Source organism: Pseudophryne corroboree, chromosome 5, assembly GCF_028390025.1.
Source record: "Pseudophryne corroboree isolate aPseCor3 chromosome 5, aPseCor3.hap2, whole genome shotgun sequence".
NCBI lineage: Eukaryota > Metazoa > Chordata > Amphibia > Anura > Myobatrachidae > Pseudophryne > Pseudophryne corroboree.
Window position 1 is genome coordinate 187,194,720 of NC_086448.1, and position 16,433 is coordinate 187,211,152.

At 49.5% G+C, this 16,433-nt stretch overlaps 1 protein-coding gene across 1 annotated transcript in view; it reads left to right on the plus strand.

Annotated features, from left to right (window-relative positions):
• The window catches only part of ANKRD28 (ankyrin repeat domain 28), a 497,286-nt gene that overhangs the window by 55,890 nt on the left and 424,963 nt on the right, over window positions 1-16,433 (plus strand). The window lies entirely within an intron of this gene.

Consider the following 16,433-nt stretch of genomic DNA (forward strand, 5'->3'; position numbering starts at 1 on the left):
GAGAAACAATTGACCTTCTCTGTTGGGTTTCATATAGACGCCCAGTAAGGGGCGCATAAAACAACTGAATCGTACCCAAACCTCTGTTTCTGCAGCGGGGTACACTGGTATTCCACAGTGAATAACATTGGGTTGTAGAGTTGGATCTAGATCCGAGGCACCAACAGACTAAAACTTTGACTGTTCCCAGGATGCACTGCACTGCCTCCCCTATAGCCCCGCCTTCAGACACTGGAGCTCAGTTTGTAAGTTGGTGCTTGCAGTGCAGGCAGCTAACAGGTGTGGTTGCGCTAAGCAGCCCTAATAAGAGCTTTTTAAGAAGAAAGAAGACTTCAAGGGCCGCAGCACAGGCACTAGATGCTGTGTATGTCATGCTGAGGCGATGGTTGCCGGGTACTTGCAGCGGAGGCGCCCTGGTCATCAGGCACGCATCACCGCTGCCGCCCTCCTGGATTGCGTGGCCGCACTTCAGGGAGAAGGTAAGAGGATCCCCCAGGTGGGACCCGCCGAAATCACGTTACGGACAGCGCCGCTGGCGTGGACACTGTGGCCGTGCAGGGACCCCACTATATCCACCAGGGCAGGGTGCACAGGTCGTGTTTACTAAAATCTGTTTATTATAGTCTTCATAGTACCCGGTGGTGAAGTCCAGCAGAGGGGATAATGCGCTGACCTGTAGCCCCTTCCCCAGCTCCAGGCTCCATCTACAGCAGGTGTTCCTGCCCTGGAGCTGCATCTCTCTCTCCCTCACACCCTGACAGCATTTGGGTGCCATTTCACAGAGCTGCGCTGATCCTGGGACTACTGGGCACTGTCTCCTCTGTAAAGCCGCCTGTCTCATCAGCGCTGTGCATTTACAGGACACTTAAGTATTCTACATGTCGTTTAGACAGCGTTCGTTAAGAACAAGTGTATTGCTATATGAATATTTAGTACAAGTATTCTGAGATATACATCCAGTGTTTATTGTGCATTGTTATATCTGTATACATTTCTATATGTAGTATTACTAGTCCAGTGCAGTTTTATTTTTTTATATGTAATCGTTTCTCCATTGTATCTGTGACTGTGTGTGCTTATAGCTGCTGTGTGGATTCTATTCTGTGTATCACACATATTGCTATCACTATATTCTGTACCCTGGGGGTCTAAGTGCGTCAGAGTCTCATATACCATATAGTGTTCCACAGGATATACTGTTTTGTATTTCTCTAACGTCCTAGTGGATGCTGGGGACTCCGTAAGGATCATGGGATAGACGGGCTCCGCAGGAGACATGGGCACTTTAAGAAAGAATTTAGGTTCTGGTGTGCACTGGCTCCTCCCTCTATGCCCCTCCTCCAGACCTCAGTTTGATACTGTGCCCAGACGAGCTGGGTGCTTTTCAGTGAGCTCTCCTGAGTTTGCTGAGAGAAAGTATTTTGTTAGGTTTTTTATTTTCAGTGAGCTCTGCTGGCAACAGACTCCCTGCATCGTGGGACTGAGGGGAGAGAAGCAGCCCTACTCTCTGAAGCTAGGTCCTACTTCTTAGGCTACTGGACATCATTAGCTCCAGAGGGATCGGTACGCAGGATCTCACCCTCGCCGTCCGGTCCCGGAGCCGCGCCGCCCCCCCCCCTCGCAGAGCCGGAAGACAGAAGCCGGGTGAGTATGAGAAGCAAAGAAGACTTCACAGGCAGCAGAAGACTCTGTGTACTTCACTGAGGTAACGCACAGCACTGCAGCTGTGCGCCATTGCTCCACACACCTACACATACTCCGGTCACTGTAAGGGTGAGGGGGGGGGGGGCGCGCCCTGGGCAGCATTTGGGACCTCTTTTGGCAAAGTTAAGCATATATACAGCTGGGCACTGTATATATGTATGAGCCCCCGCCAAAAAATTGCATATTTAAGCGGGACAGAAGCGGGGCTTCTTCCTCAGCACTTACCAGCGCCATTTTTTCTTGTCAGCTCCGCTGAGAGGAAGCTCCCCAGGCTCTCCCCTGCAGATACACGCTAGAAGAGGGTAAAAAGAGAGGGGGGGGCACATAATTAGGCGCAAAAAGCAATATAAACAGCAGCTACTGGGTTAACATTAAGTTACTGTGTTATTCCTGGGTTTATAGCGCTGGGGTGTGTGCTGGCATACTCTCTCTCTCTGTCTCTCCAAAGGGCCTTGTGGGGGAACTGTCTTCAGAGAGGGCATTCCCTGTGTGTGTGGTGTGTCGGTACGCTTGTGTCGACATGTCTGATGAGGAAGGCTATGTGGAAGCAGAGTGGGAGCAAATTAATGTGGTGTCTCCGCCGACGGCGCCGACACCTGATTGGATGGAAGGTTTTAAATGATAATGTTAATTCCTTGCATAAAAAGTTAGAAAGAGCTGAAGCCTCGGGACAGTCAGGGTCCCAACCCGTGCCTGATCCTGTGTCGCAGAGGCCGTCAGGCTCTCAGAAGCACCCACTATCCCAAACTGTTGACACAGATACCGACATGGATTCTGAGTCCAGTGTCGATTACGATGATGCAAAGTTACAGCCAAAATTGGCTAAATCCATCCGGTATATGATTATAGCACTTAAGGATGTGTTGCACATCACAGAGGAAACCCCAGTCCCTGACAAGAGGGTGCATATGTATGGGGAAAAGAAGCCGGAGGTAACCTTTCCCCCCTCACACAAGCTAAATGAGTTATGTGAAAAGGCTTGGGAATCTCCAGATAAAAAACTGCAGATTTCCAAAAGGATTCTTATGGCGTATCCTTTCCCGCCAACGGACAGGTTACGCTGGGAATCCTCCCGTAGGGTGGACAAAGCTTTAACAAGCTTATCCAAGAAGGTAGCCCTGCCGTCACAGGATACGGCTACCCTCAAAGATGCTGCGGATCGCAAACAGGAGGTTACCCTGAAGTCCATTTATACACATTCAGGTACCTTACTGAGGCCTGCAATCACGTCGGCCTTGGTGTGTAGTGCTGTAGCAGCATAGACGGATACCTTATCTGAGGAAATTGATACCTTAGACAAGGATACTGTATTGTTGACCCTGGGGCATATTAAAGACTCTGTCCTATATATGAGAGATGCTCAAAGAGATATTAGTCTACTGGGTTCTGGAATAAATGCTATGTCGATTTCTGCCAGAAGGGTCCTGTGGACTCGGCAATGGACAGGTGATGCCGACTCAAAAAGGCATATGGAGGTTTTACCTTACAAGGGTGAGGAATTGTTTGGGGAGGGTCTCTCGGACCTGGTCTCCACAGCTACAGCTGGAAAGTCACATTTTTTGCCTTTTATTCCCTCACAGCCTAAGAGAGCACCGTATTATCAAATGCAGTCCTTTCGATCACAAAGAAACAAAGTCCGAGGTGCGTCCTTTCTTTCCAGGGGCAGAGGTAAGAAGCTGCACAACACAGCTAGTTCCCAGGAACAGAAGTTCTCCCCGGCCTCTACAAAATCCACCGCATGACGCTGGGGCTCCACAGGCAGAGCTAGGCCCGGTGGGGGCACGTCTTAGAAATTTCAGCCACAAGTGGGTTCACTCCAAGGTGGATCCCTGGGCGATAGAAATTGTGTGTCAGGGATACAAGCTGGAATTCGAAGAGATGCCCCCTCACGATACCTCAAGTCGGCCCTACCAGCTTCCCCCCACGAGAGGGAAATAGTGTTAACTGCAGTTCACATATTGTATCTTCAACAGGTGGTGGTCAAGGTTCCCCTCCTTCAACAGGGAAGGGGTTATTATTCGACCATGTTTGTAGTCCCAAAACCGGACGGTTCGGTCAGACCCATATTGAATTTAAAATCCCTGAACATATACCTGAAAAGGTTCAAGTTCAAGATGGAATCTCTGAGAGCGGTCATCGCAAGCCTGGAAGGGGGGGATTTTATGGTATCTCTGGACATAAAGGATGCATACCTTCATGTCCCCATTTATCCACCTCATCAGGCGTACCTCAGATTTGTGGTACAGGATTGTCATTACCAATTTCAGACGTTGCCGTTTGGTCTCTCCATGGCACCGAGGAATATTTACCAAGGTAATGGCGGAAATGATGGTACTCCTGCGGATGCAAGGGGTCACCATTATCCCGTACTTGGACGATCTCCTCATAAAAGCGAGATCAAGAGAGCAGTTGCTGAACAGCGTCGCACTTTCTCTGGAAGTGTTACGGCAACAGAGCTGGATTCTGAATATTCCAAAGTCGCAGTTGGTTCCTACGACTCGTCTGCCTTTCCTGGGCATGATTCTAGACACAGACCAGAAAAGGGTTTATCTCCCGATAGAGAGAGCTCAAGAACTCATGACACTGGTCAGGAACCTATTAAAACCAAAACAGGTGTCAGCACATCACTGCACTCAAGTCCTGGGAAAGATGGTGGCATCATACGAGGCCATTCCCTTCGGCAGGTTCCATGCGAGGACCTTTTAATGGGACTTACTGGACAAGTGGTCCGGATCACAGAATTACCCCTCCCCTTTTAGCACCTGAGTGACATTACAATCTGATTGAGCAGCTTTCCACTTTGTGTATTGTATATAGAGAGGCATAAATGGGTCCGCATTAGGAGGGATTGCTGACTCCAGAAGTGCCACAGGGGAAGCCAGGGGTATCCCCAGGTAAGCTGGCTCTCAGATGCTGTAGGTGCCATTACCATGTGGCCTTACACTGGGAATTTAACCCAGATATATTTGTAATTATTTATGGGGTGGGTGTGGGGTGCGGTGGCCCCTGTGTCGGTATGGCTGGGCTGCTTCAGGTCGGCACACCCTAACACTTTATTAACACTTGTTATTTTTCCTATCACTTTGTATATATTATTTTAATCACACCACTTACATAGCACTTCTGTGCTTCTTATTAACCCCTATTAATTCTCACCTGTGTGCTGACCTGGGGTGGCCGACCTGTGCCGACATCGTGGGGTCCTGCACCCCGGGCCCATACCTAGTATTAGGGACCCCCAGTGATGGAGAAGCCTTGTCGATCGGCCTGGGGGCTTAACCCTATATCTGCAGATATACGCAACTAAGATCTCTGTATTATCTGACTATTATTATGTAGTAATATTATTCACTCGGTGTGCGTTAGGGAACAGTTTTTTTCCTACACAGAATTACCCCTCCCCTTTTAGCACCTGAGTGACATTACAATCTGATTGAGCAGCTTTCCACTTTGTGTATTGCATCAGTTAATCACCCTATCCCCCAGGGCCAGGGTGTCACTCCTGTGGTGGCTGCAGAGCGCTCACCTTCTCGAGGGCAGCAGATTCGGCATTCAGGACTGGGTCCTGGTGACCACGGACGCAAGCCTCCGAGGTTGGGGGGCAGTCACACAGGGAAGAAATTTCCAAGGTCTGTGTTCAAGTCAAGAGACTTGCCTTCACATCAACATCCTGGAACTAAGGGCCATATACAACGCCCTACGTCAAGGGGAGACCCTGCTTCGCGACCAACCGGTTCTGATTCAGTCAGACAACATCACCGCAGTGGCTCATGTAAACCGACAAGGCGGCACAAGGAGCAGGGTGGCGATGGCAGAAGCCACCAGAGTTCTTCGCTGGGCGGAGAATCACGTAAGCGCACTGTCAGCAGTGTTCATCCCGGGAGTGGACAACTGGGAAGCAGACTTCCTCAGCAGACACGACCTTTACCTGGGAGAGTGGGGACTTCATCAGGAAGTCTTCGCACAGATTACAAGTCGGTGGGAACGGCCACAGGTGGACATGATGGCATCCCGCCTCAGCAAAAAGCTACAGAGGTATTGCGCCAGGTCAAGAGACCCTCAGGCGATAGCTGTGGACGCCCTGGTGACACCGTGGGTGTTCCAGTCGGTCTATGTATTTCCTCCTCTTCCTCTCATACCCAAGGTGCTGAGGATAATAAGAAAAAGAGGAGTGAGAACAATCCTCATTGTTCCAGATTGGCCACGAAGGACTTGGTATCCAGATCTGCAAGAAATGCTCAGAGGACCCGTGGCCTCTTCCTTTAAGACAGGACTTGTTGCAACAGGGGCCCTGTCTGTTCCAAGACTTACCGCGGCTGCGTTTGACGGCATGGCGGTTGAACGCCGGATCCTAGCAGAGAAAGGCATTCCGGATGAGGTCATTCCTACGCTGATAAAGGCTAGGAAGGACGTGACAGCTCAACATTATCACAGTATATGGCGAAAATATGTTGCTTGGTGTGAGGCCAGGAATGCTCCTACGGAGGAATTCCAGCTGGGCCGTTTCCTTCACTTCCTACAGTCCGGAGTGAATTTGGGCCTAAAATTGGGTTCCATTAAGGTCCAGATTTCGGCCCTATCCATTTTCTTTCAAAAGGAGTTGGCTTCCCTACCTGAAGTTCAGACGTTTGTAAAGGGAGTGCTGCATATTCAGCCTCCTTTTGTGCCTCCAGTGGCACCTTGGGATCTTAACATGGTGTTAAGTTTCCTGAAATCCCACTGGTTTGAACCACTTAAAACTGTGGAGTTGAAATATCTCACGTGGAAGGTGGTCATGCTATTAGCCTTGGCTTCGGCTAGGCGGGTGTCAGAGTTGGCGGCTTTGTCACATAAAAGCCCCATATCTGGTTTTCCATGTGGATAGAGCAGAATTGCGGACCCGTCCACAATTTCTGCCGAAAGTGGTTTCATCTTTTCATATAAACCAACCTATTGTGGTGCCTGTGGCTACTACTGACTTGGAGGGTTCCGAGTTGCTTGATGTGGTCAGAGCTTTGAAGGTTTATGTAGCCAGAACGGCTAGGGTCAGGAAAACAGTCGTTGTTTATTCTGTATGCATCCAACAAGCTTGGTGCTCCTGCTTCAAAGCAAGCTATTGCTCGCTGGATCTGTAACACGATTCAGCAGGCTCATTCTGCGGCTGGATTGCCGCTGCCAAAATCAGTTAAGGCCCATTCCACTAGGAAGGTGGGCTCTTCTTTGGCGGCTGCTCGAGGGGTCTCGGCATTACAACTTTGCCGAGCGGCTACTTGGTCAGGTTCAAACACTTTTGCAAAGTTCTACAAGTTTGATACCCTGGCTGAGGAGGACCTCTTGTTTGCTCAATCTGTGCTGCAGAGTCATCCGCTCTCTCCCGCCCGTTTGGGAGCTTTGGTATAATCCCCATGGTCCTTACGGAGTCCCCAGCATCCACTAGGACGTTAGAGAAAATAAGATTTTAATTACCTGTAAATTTATTTCTCGTAGTCCGTAGTGGATGCTGGGCGCCCGTCCCAAGTGCGGACTTCTCCTGCAATGCTTGTATATAGTTATTGCTTCAATAAGGGTTATGTTATGGTTGCATCAGGGTTTGACCTGATGCTCTGTCGTTTGTCATACTGTTAACTGGTTGTTTTCATATGTTATACGGTGTGATTGGTGTGGCTGGTATGAATCTTGCCCTGGATTACCAAAATCCTTTCCTTGTACTGTCAGCTCTTCTGGGCACAGTTTCTCTAACTGAGGTCTGGAGGAGGGGCATAGAGGGAGGAGCCAGTGCACACCAGAACCTAAATTCTTTCTTAAAGTGCCCATGTCTCCTGCGGAGCCCGTCTATCCCATGGTCCTTACGGAGTCCCCAGCATCCACTACGGACTACGAGAAATAGATTTACCGGTAAGTAAAATCTTATTTTTTCACTGTGTGTTTCAGTCACCTCATACCACTTAAATCCTCTTTATGTGCTCTGCAATTGCGGTCACATATCTTAGTTTTTTTTTGTCAGGTATTGTACTTGTCTGGCTATATTGTACTGATACAATTCCCAATAATGTCTGCTACACAGGGCGGGAAATCTGCAGACGCTCCTGCATGATGCAGTTCTGGTGCCACGGATTTACCAGAGGAAATGACTTCTGCTGAGGATTCAGGTACTGGGTGTTCTGCACCCCCTAGTCAGCCCACGGCACCTGTGGCAGATCCACCTTGGGCTGCATTTTCAAATATGCTGACTACGCTTGTAACAAGAGTTACGCCCCCTGTGGGACCTCCTGTGCCATTACAGCCACAAATTGTCCCTGTAGTTAATCCACCATGGGCGGATACTCTGTCAATTTAGTTACAGCAATTAAATCATTCCTTGGTTAAACAAAAACCTAACCATCTCCCTACTGGGACCAAAGGGTCATCTAAGCGTGCCATTTTTCCCCCTCACGATACACTAATATTTTGGATGATTCTTCCGATTCGTATGGGGAATATCCTGATCCATCAGATACTGATACCGCTGCTTCTGATGAAGATTCTACAACACAGGTTGATGTTCCTGACCTAGTGGAGGCTATCAAGCTGATTTCTTCAGATTGGTGATGAGTGACCCTCCTGATACGTCTAAGAAACTTGATAAATTCAAACGTCAGAAGGTTACTAAATTAGTCTTACCACATTCTAACCATTTAATTGACAAACGTCAGGAATCCTGGTCTTCACCAGGAAAGAAATTGTCCTTGTCTAAAAAGATCCTAGCTTGCTATACTATCTCTGCGGAGTTGAGTAACAACTGGGAAACCCTGCCACCAGTGGACTCACATGTAGCCCGTCTAGTGGTGTCATCTACTCTGCCTGTCACCGCCGTCACCTCTTTGAAGGAACCGACGGATAAGCGTGTGGAGGGTTGCTTGAAGTCTATTTACACTCTTACAGGTGCTGTACATAGGCCCACTATGGCAGCCTCTTGGGCTGCAAAAGGCATTGAAGCATGGGTTCAAGCAACTGAGGAAGAGCTACCTCAGAATTTTTCTGACACTGCCAGACAATATATGTCCTATATTACCACAGCCTCCCCCTATATTCAGGAGGCGGCCTCTGATGCAGGCATTATGGCTGCCAAGGCATCTACTACATCTATCCTCGCTCGCCGGATTCTGTGGTTAAGGTCCTGGTCGGTGGACCTGGACTCTAAGAAGACCTTGGAGGTATTCCCTTTTTAGGGAGATATACTATTTGGAGATGATCTGAACAAGATTGTGACTGACTTGGCATCGGCCAAGACTGCATTTCTCCCAAGTACAAATCCTTCGGTTCCGAAGGCTAAGTGTACTACTTTACGTTCCTTTCGACCTCCAGGTAAAGCAACGGATCAGGCGTACCCGAGACAGGCTTGCACTTCCAAGTCCTCTAAGCCCAAACTTACGTTCTTGTGCCGCCCGTCAGCCTGCTTCCAAACCGGACAAGCCTGCTGCATGACGGGGCGTGCCTTCCCCTGGTGGACCACATGGTGGGAGGCCGACTTCTGCTGTTCGCCCAGGTATGGTTAAAGACCACTTCGGACGCCTGGGTGCAGGAAGTGGTCTCTCACGGGTACGCGATCTCTTTCAAGAGACGTCCCCCTTGCCAGTTTTGCTCAACGATTATCCCTTCGGATCCGTTATAAGCACAAACTCAACATTTGGTTGTTCAATCCCTCCTGGATACAGGTGTGATAGTGCCGGTGCCTCTGTCTCGGCAAGGCAGGGGATACTATTTGACGCTGTTTCTAGTTCCGAAGCTGAATGGATCCTCCCGGCCTGTTCTCAACCTCAAATCTATGACCAAATTTGTGTAGGTGTCCAAATTCCGTATGGAAACGCTGCGCTATATTGTACTGGCTTTGGAACCCAAGGACTATATAGTATCCCTGGATATATAGGATGCTTACCTACACATACCTATTGCCATGTCGCATCAGCAATATCTACGGTTTGCTATTGGCAACCTTCATTATCAGTTCCAAGCCTTGCCTTTCGGACTGACCATGGCTCCTCTGATCTTCACCAAGGTCATGACGGCCCTTCTCCGCCGTCAGGGTATCAGTATACTGCCGTATTTGGACAACTTATTGATCCTGGCGAACTCCCCAGAGGTTCTCATCCGTCATCTGGAACTGACAGTCCAATTCCTACAAGCCCACGGGTGGTTCATCAACTGGAAGAAATCCTCACTGTTACCTGCTCGGAGCATGTTGCACCTGGGGGCATTACTGGACACACGCAATGAACGTTCTTGTCTCCAGAGAAGGTCCTGAAACTTCAGGACAGAATCAGATGCTTCCTCTCTTGCCAAAGAGTGTCAATACACTCGGCGACGCAAGTACTTAGGCCTCATGGTGTCTGCTTTCGACATGGTAGAGTACGCTTCATTTCATTCCCGTCCTCTACAGAGGTTCATCCCTTTCAAGTGGGACGGCCTTTTATCAAATGATCTCATTGACTCCAGAGGTTTGTCTGTCACTGAGTTGGTGGCTACAGGAACAAAAATTGAGCAGGGGTCGTCCCTTCTAGATCTCCAACTGGGTCCTCCTAACGATGGATGCCAGTCTGTGGGGTTGGGGAGCGGTGTTGGAGCAACACTCTCTCCAGGGTCGGAGGACCAGGGAGGAATCTCTTCTCCCGATTTAAACATTCTGGAATTGCAGGCAGTGTTCAATGCGTTGACACTGGCCCTGCCTTTCGTACAGAACAGGCCCGTTCAAGTACAATTGGACAAAGCCACCACGGTCGCGTACATAAATCATCAAGGCAGCACTCAAAGCCGCATGGCAATGTTGGAAGTGTCAAATTCTGTGATGGATGGAACGCCATCTGCCAGCAATGTCGGCAGTGTTCATTCCGGGGGTCCTCAACTGGGAAGCAGACTTACTCAGTTGTCAGGATGTACACGCCGGGGAGTGGAGTCTTCATCCGGAGGTCTAGACAAGTGGAGTCTACCAGATGTAGACCTGATGGCGTCTCAACACAATCATAAGGTTCCGGTCTTCGGAGCAAGGACAAGAGATCCTCAAGCAGCGTTCGTGGATGCACGGACTATTTCACGGAATTTTCGGCTGCCATACGTGTTCCCACCAGTGTCACACCTGCCCAAGATACTACGGAAGTTCAAGCAACAAGGAGGAATACTGCTTCTAGTCGCTGCAGCGTGGCCCAGGACCTGGCAAGACTGGCTTTGATGGCGTGGCTCTTGAAGCTTCACTCCTAAGGGCCAAAGGATTTTCTGAGGCGGTTATTAAAACTATGTTGAAGGCCCGCAAACTGGCTTCTGCACGGATTTATTATAGGGCCCGGAATTCTTACGTTACCTGGTATGCTGCTAAGAATTACGATGCATACAAGTTTAGTAGTTTCAGACTTCTGGCTTTTTTGCAACACGGCCTGGATTTAGGACTTCGCCTGGTCTCCCTCTAGGTTCACATTTCTGCCTTGTCGTGGTTTCAGCGAAAATTTTTATGTATTCCTGATGTTCATACATTTACTCAGGGCGTAGAACGGATACAGCCTCCGTATGTCCCTCCTGTGGCTCCATAGGATCGGTCTGTTGTCCTTAATGCCCTTCAGGAGTCTCCATTTGAACCTCTTGAGTATGTGTACCTTAAATGCCTTACACTTAAGGTAATTTTTCTGTTGGCTATTTCTTCTGCTAGGAGGGTGTCTGATTTAGGCATTTTGTCCTGTCGTCCACCCGTTTTTATTTTTTCAACGTGACCGGGCAGTTCTTAGAACTCGCCCGGGTTATCTACCTAAGGTGGTGTCATCTTTCCACCTTAACCAAGAGATTGTGGTTCCGGCCTTTATCTCTCCTGGTTTGTCTTCCAAAGAGCGGTCTTTGGATGTGGTACGGGCTCTCCGTATATATGTAGAAAGGACTGCCTCGATCATGAGATTCTCTGTTTGTACTTTTTGGTTTTCACAAACGTGGCTGGCCTGCGACTAAGCAGACCTTGGCCAATTGATTAGAATGGTGAATGCACAAGCTTATGCGCAGGCTGGACTCCCAGCTCCTGCTGCTATCAAGGCCCATTCTACTTGGTCTGTTGGACCTCCTTGGGATACCCGCCGTGGCGCGTCCGCTGAACATTTGTGCAAGGTGGCTACATTGTCCTTAGTGAACACGTTCATCAGGTTCTATACCTTTGATACTTCCGCCTCCCAGGATGCCTCCTTTGGACGCCGGGTTCTTGTGCCCGATACAGTGCGTCCCCTCCCTTGAGGAACTGCTTTAGGATATCCCCAATGTTATGCCCAGTGGAATGCCAGTGTTCCCCGCTGCAGAAAAGGAGATATGTTAGACTTACCATAGTTAAATCTCTTTCTGCGAGGTACACTGGATTTCACAGGGCGCCCACCCTGATGCACTTAGCTTCTTTGGGTTTGTATGACATTAGCCACTGGTCCCTTCTCCTGTCGTGAGAACGTGGTTCTATGTGACTAACATCTACCGTCTCTTTACCTGCTACTGCATTGGGCTGGTTAACTACACCGAGCTCCTGTGCACGGAGGAGGGGTTTTATAGAGCAGGCGTTGCGGTACATCCTGGGAACAGTCAAAGTTTTTAGCCTGTTGGTGCCTCGGAACAAGACCCAACTCTACACACCGATGTTATTCCATGTGGAATCCAGTGTACCTCGCAGAAAGAGATTTAACAATGGTAAGTCTACTATAAATCTCCGTCTTTTTTTTTTTTTACACAGATTCTGTATTTTACAGCCAGTATAATATGTAAGGGACCGCGTGCCATTGAGGGGGCGGTGCTTCCCGGAGGGTGGGACCAGAGGCTGAAAGGTGCCGTTTCCTGCTGCTGCTGACTGCCAGGCTGCATGCTGGAGCTGCTCCTCCACAGAACCACCAATTGTACTGATAGGAGCATATAAACGGTGGTGACAGTGCTGCGGTGTCAAAATAAAAGAAGTAAAATATAGATAGATCTCTAGATAGTTATAGATCTATATATGTTTCTCTAACGTCCTAAGTGGATGCTGGGGACTCCGTAAGGACCATGGGGAATAGCGGCTCCGCAGGAGACTGGGCACATCTAAAGAAAGCTTTAGGACTATCTGGTGTGCACTGGCTCCTCCCCCTATGACCCTCCTCCAAGCCTCAGTTAGATCTTTGTGCCCGAACGAGAAGGGTGCACACTAGGGGCTCTCCTGAGCTTCTTAGTGAAAGTTTTAGTTTAGGTTTATTATTTTCAGTGAGACCTGCTGGCAACAGGCTCACTGCATCGAGGGACTAAGGGGAGAAGAAGCGAACTCACCTGCGTGCAGAGTGGATTGGGCTTCTTAGGCTACTGGACATTAGCTCCAGAGGGACGATCACAGGCCCAGCCATGGATGGGTCCCAGAGCCGCGCCGCCGGCCCCCTTACAGAGCCAGAAGGCAGAAGAGGTCCGGAAAATCGGCGGCAGAAGACGTCCTGTCTTCAACAAGGTAGCGCACAGCACTGCAGCTGTGCGCCATTGCTCTCAGCACACTTCACACTCCGGTCACTGAGGGTGCAGGGCGCTGGGGGGGGGGGCGCCCTGAGACGCAATAAAAACACCTTGGATGGCAAAAAATGCATCACATATAGCTCCTGGGCTATATGGATGCATTTAACCCCTGCCAGAATACATAGAAAAACGGGAGATAGGCTCCGCCCCCTTATCGGCGGCCTTATCTCCTCAGCACACTGGCGCCATTTTCCCTCACAGCTCCGTTGGAGGGAAGCTCCCTGGCTCTCCCCTGCAGTCACTACACTACAGAAAGGGTTAAAAAAGAGAGGGGGGGGCACTAATTACGCGCAGTATTAAAGATACAGCAGCTATAAGGGGAAAAACACTTATATAAGGTTATCCCTGTATATATATATATAGCGCTCTGGTGTGTGCTGGCAAACTCTCCCTCTGTCTCCCCAAAGGGCTAGTGGGGTCCTGTCCTCTATCAGAGCATTCCCTGTGTGTGTGCTGTATGTCGGTACGTTTGTGTCGACATGTATGAGGAGAAAAATGATGTGGAGACGGAGCAGATTGCCTGTAATAGTGATGTCACCCCCTAGGGGGTCGACACCTGAGTGGATGAACTGTTGGAAGGAATTACGTGACAGTGTCAGCTCTGTATAAAAGACAGTGGTTGACATGAGACAGCCGGCTACTCAGCTTGTGTCTGTCCAGACGTCTCATAGGCCGTCAGGGGCTCTAAAGCGCCCGTTACCTCAGATGGCAGATATAGACGCCGACACGGATACTGACTCCAGTGTCGACGGTGAAGAGACAAATGTGACTTCCAGTAGGGCCACACGTTACATGATTGAGGCAATGAAAAATGTTTTACACATTTCTGATAATACGAGTACCACCAAAAAGGGATATTATGTTCGGTGAGGAAAAACTACCTGTAGTTTTCCTGAATCTGAGAAATTAAATGAGGTGTGTGATGATGCGTGGTTTTTCCCCGATAACTGATAATTTCTAAAATGTTATTGGCATTATATCCTTTCCCGCCAGAGGTTAGGGTGCGTTGGGAAACACCCCCTAGGGTGGATAAAGCGCTCACACGCTTGTAAGGGCTCTACCCTCTCCTGAGATGGCCGCCCTTAAGGATCCTGCTGATGGAAAGCAGGAGGGTATCCTAAAATGTATTTACACACATACTGGTGTTATACTGCGACCAGCAATCGCCTCAGCCTGGATGTGCAGTGCTGGGTTGGCGTGGTTGGATTCCCTGACTGAAAATATTGATACCCTAGATAGGGACAGTATATTTTTGCCTATAGAGCATTTGAAAGATGCATTTCTATATATGCGTGATGCACAGCGGAATATTTGCCGACTGGCATCAAGTCTAAGTGCGTTGTCCATTTCTACCAGTAGAGGGTTATGGACACGTCAGTAGTCAGGTGATGCGTATTCCAAACGGCATTTGGAAGTATTGCCTTATTAAGGGGAGGAGTTATTTGGGGTCGGTCTTTCAGACCTGGTGGCCACGGCAACAGCTGGGAAATCCACGTTTGTACCCCAGGTCGCCTCTCAACATGAGAAGACGCCGTATTATCAGGCGCAGTCTTTTCGTGGACAAGCGGGCAAAAGGTTCCTCATTTCTGCCCCGTGACAGAGGGAGAGGAAAAAGGCTGCAGAAATCAGCCAGTTCCCAGGAACAGAAACCCTCTCCCGCCTCTGCCAAGCCCTCAGTATGACGCTGGGGCTTTACAAGCAGAATCAGGCACGGTGGGGGGCCCGTCTCAATGAATTTCAGCGCGCAGTGGGCTCACTCGCAAGTAGACCCCTGGATCCTTCAGGTGATATCTCAGGGGTACAAATTGGAATTCGAGACGTCTGCCCCTCGCCGTTTCCTAAAGTCGGCTTTACCGATGTCTCCTTCTGACAGGGAGACAGTTTTGGAAGCCATTCACAAGCTGTATTCCCAGCAGATGATAATCAAGGTACCCCTCCTGCAACAGGGAACGGGGTATTATTCCACACTGTTGTGGTACCGAAGCCGGACGGCTCGGTGAGACCGATTCTAAATCTAAAATCTTTGAACACTTACATACAGAGGTTCAAATTCAAGATTGAGTCACTCAGAGCAGTGATTGCGAACTTAGAAGAAGGGGACTACATGATGTCTCGGGACATCAAGGATGCTTACCTTCATGTCACAATTTACCCTTCTCACCAAGGGTACCTCAGGTTTATGGTACAGAACTGTCACTATCCGTTCAGACGCTGCCGTATGGATGGTCCACGGCACCCCGGGTCTTTACCAAGGTAATGGCCGAAATGATGATATTCCTTCGAAGGAAGGGAATTTTAGTTATCCCTTACTTGGACGATTCCCTGATAAGGGTAAGATCCAGGGAACAGTTGGAGGTCGGTGTAGCACTATCTCAGGTAGTGTTGCGGCAGCACGATTGGATTCTCAATATTCCAAAATCGCAGCTGGTTCCGACGACTTGTCTTCTGTTCCTAGGGATGATCCTGGACACAGTCCAGAAAAAGGTGTTTCTCCCGGAGGAGAAAGCCAGGGAGTTATCCGAGCTAGTCAGGAACCTCCTAAAACCGAGCCAAGTCTCAGTGCATCAATGCACAAGGGTTCTGGGTAAAATGGTGGCTTCCTACGAAGCAATCCCATTCGGCAGATTCCACGCAAGAACTTTCCAGTGGGACCTGCTGGACAAATGGTCCGGGTCGCATCTTCAGATGCATCAGCGGATAACCCTGTCACCAAGGACAAGGGTGTCCCTCCTGTGGTGGTTGCAGAGTGCTCATCTTCTAGAGGGCCGCAGATTCGGCATTCAGGACTGGGTCCTGGTGACCACGGATGCCAGCCTGCGAGGCTGGGGAGCAGTCACACAGGGAAGGAATATCCAGGGCTTATGGTCAAGCCTGGAGACATCACTTCACATAAATATCCTGAAGCTAAGGGCCATTTACAATGCTCTAAGCTTAGCAAGACCTCTGCTTCAAGGTCAGCCGCTGTTGATCCAGTCGGACAACATCACGGCAGTCACCCACGTAAACAGACAGGGTGGCACAAGAAGCAGGAGGGCAATGGCAGAAGCTGCAAGGATTCTTCGCTGGGTGGAAAATCATGTGATAGCACTGTCAGCAGTATTCATTCCGGGAGTGGACAACTGGGAAGCAGACTTACTCAGCACGACCTCCACCCGGGAGAGTGGGGACTTCACCCAGAAGTCTTCCACATGATTATAAACCGTTGGGAAAAACTCGACAGGTATTGCGCCAGG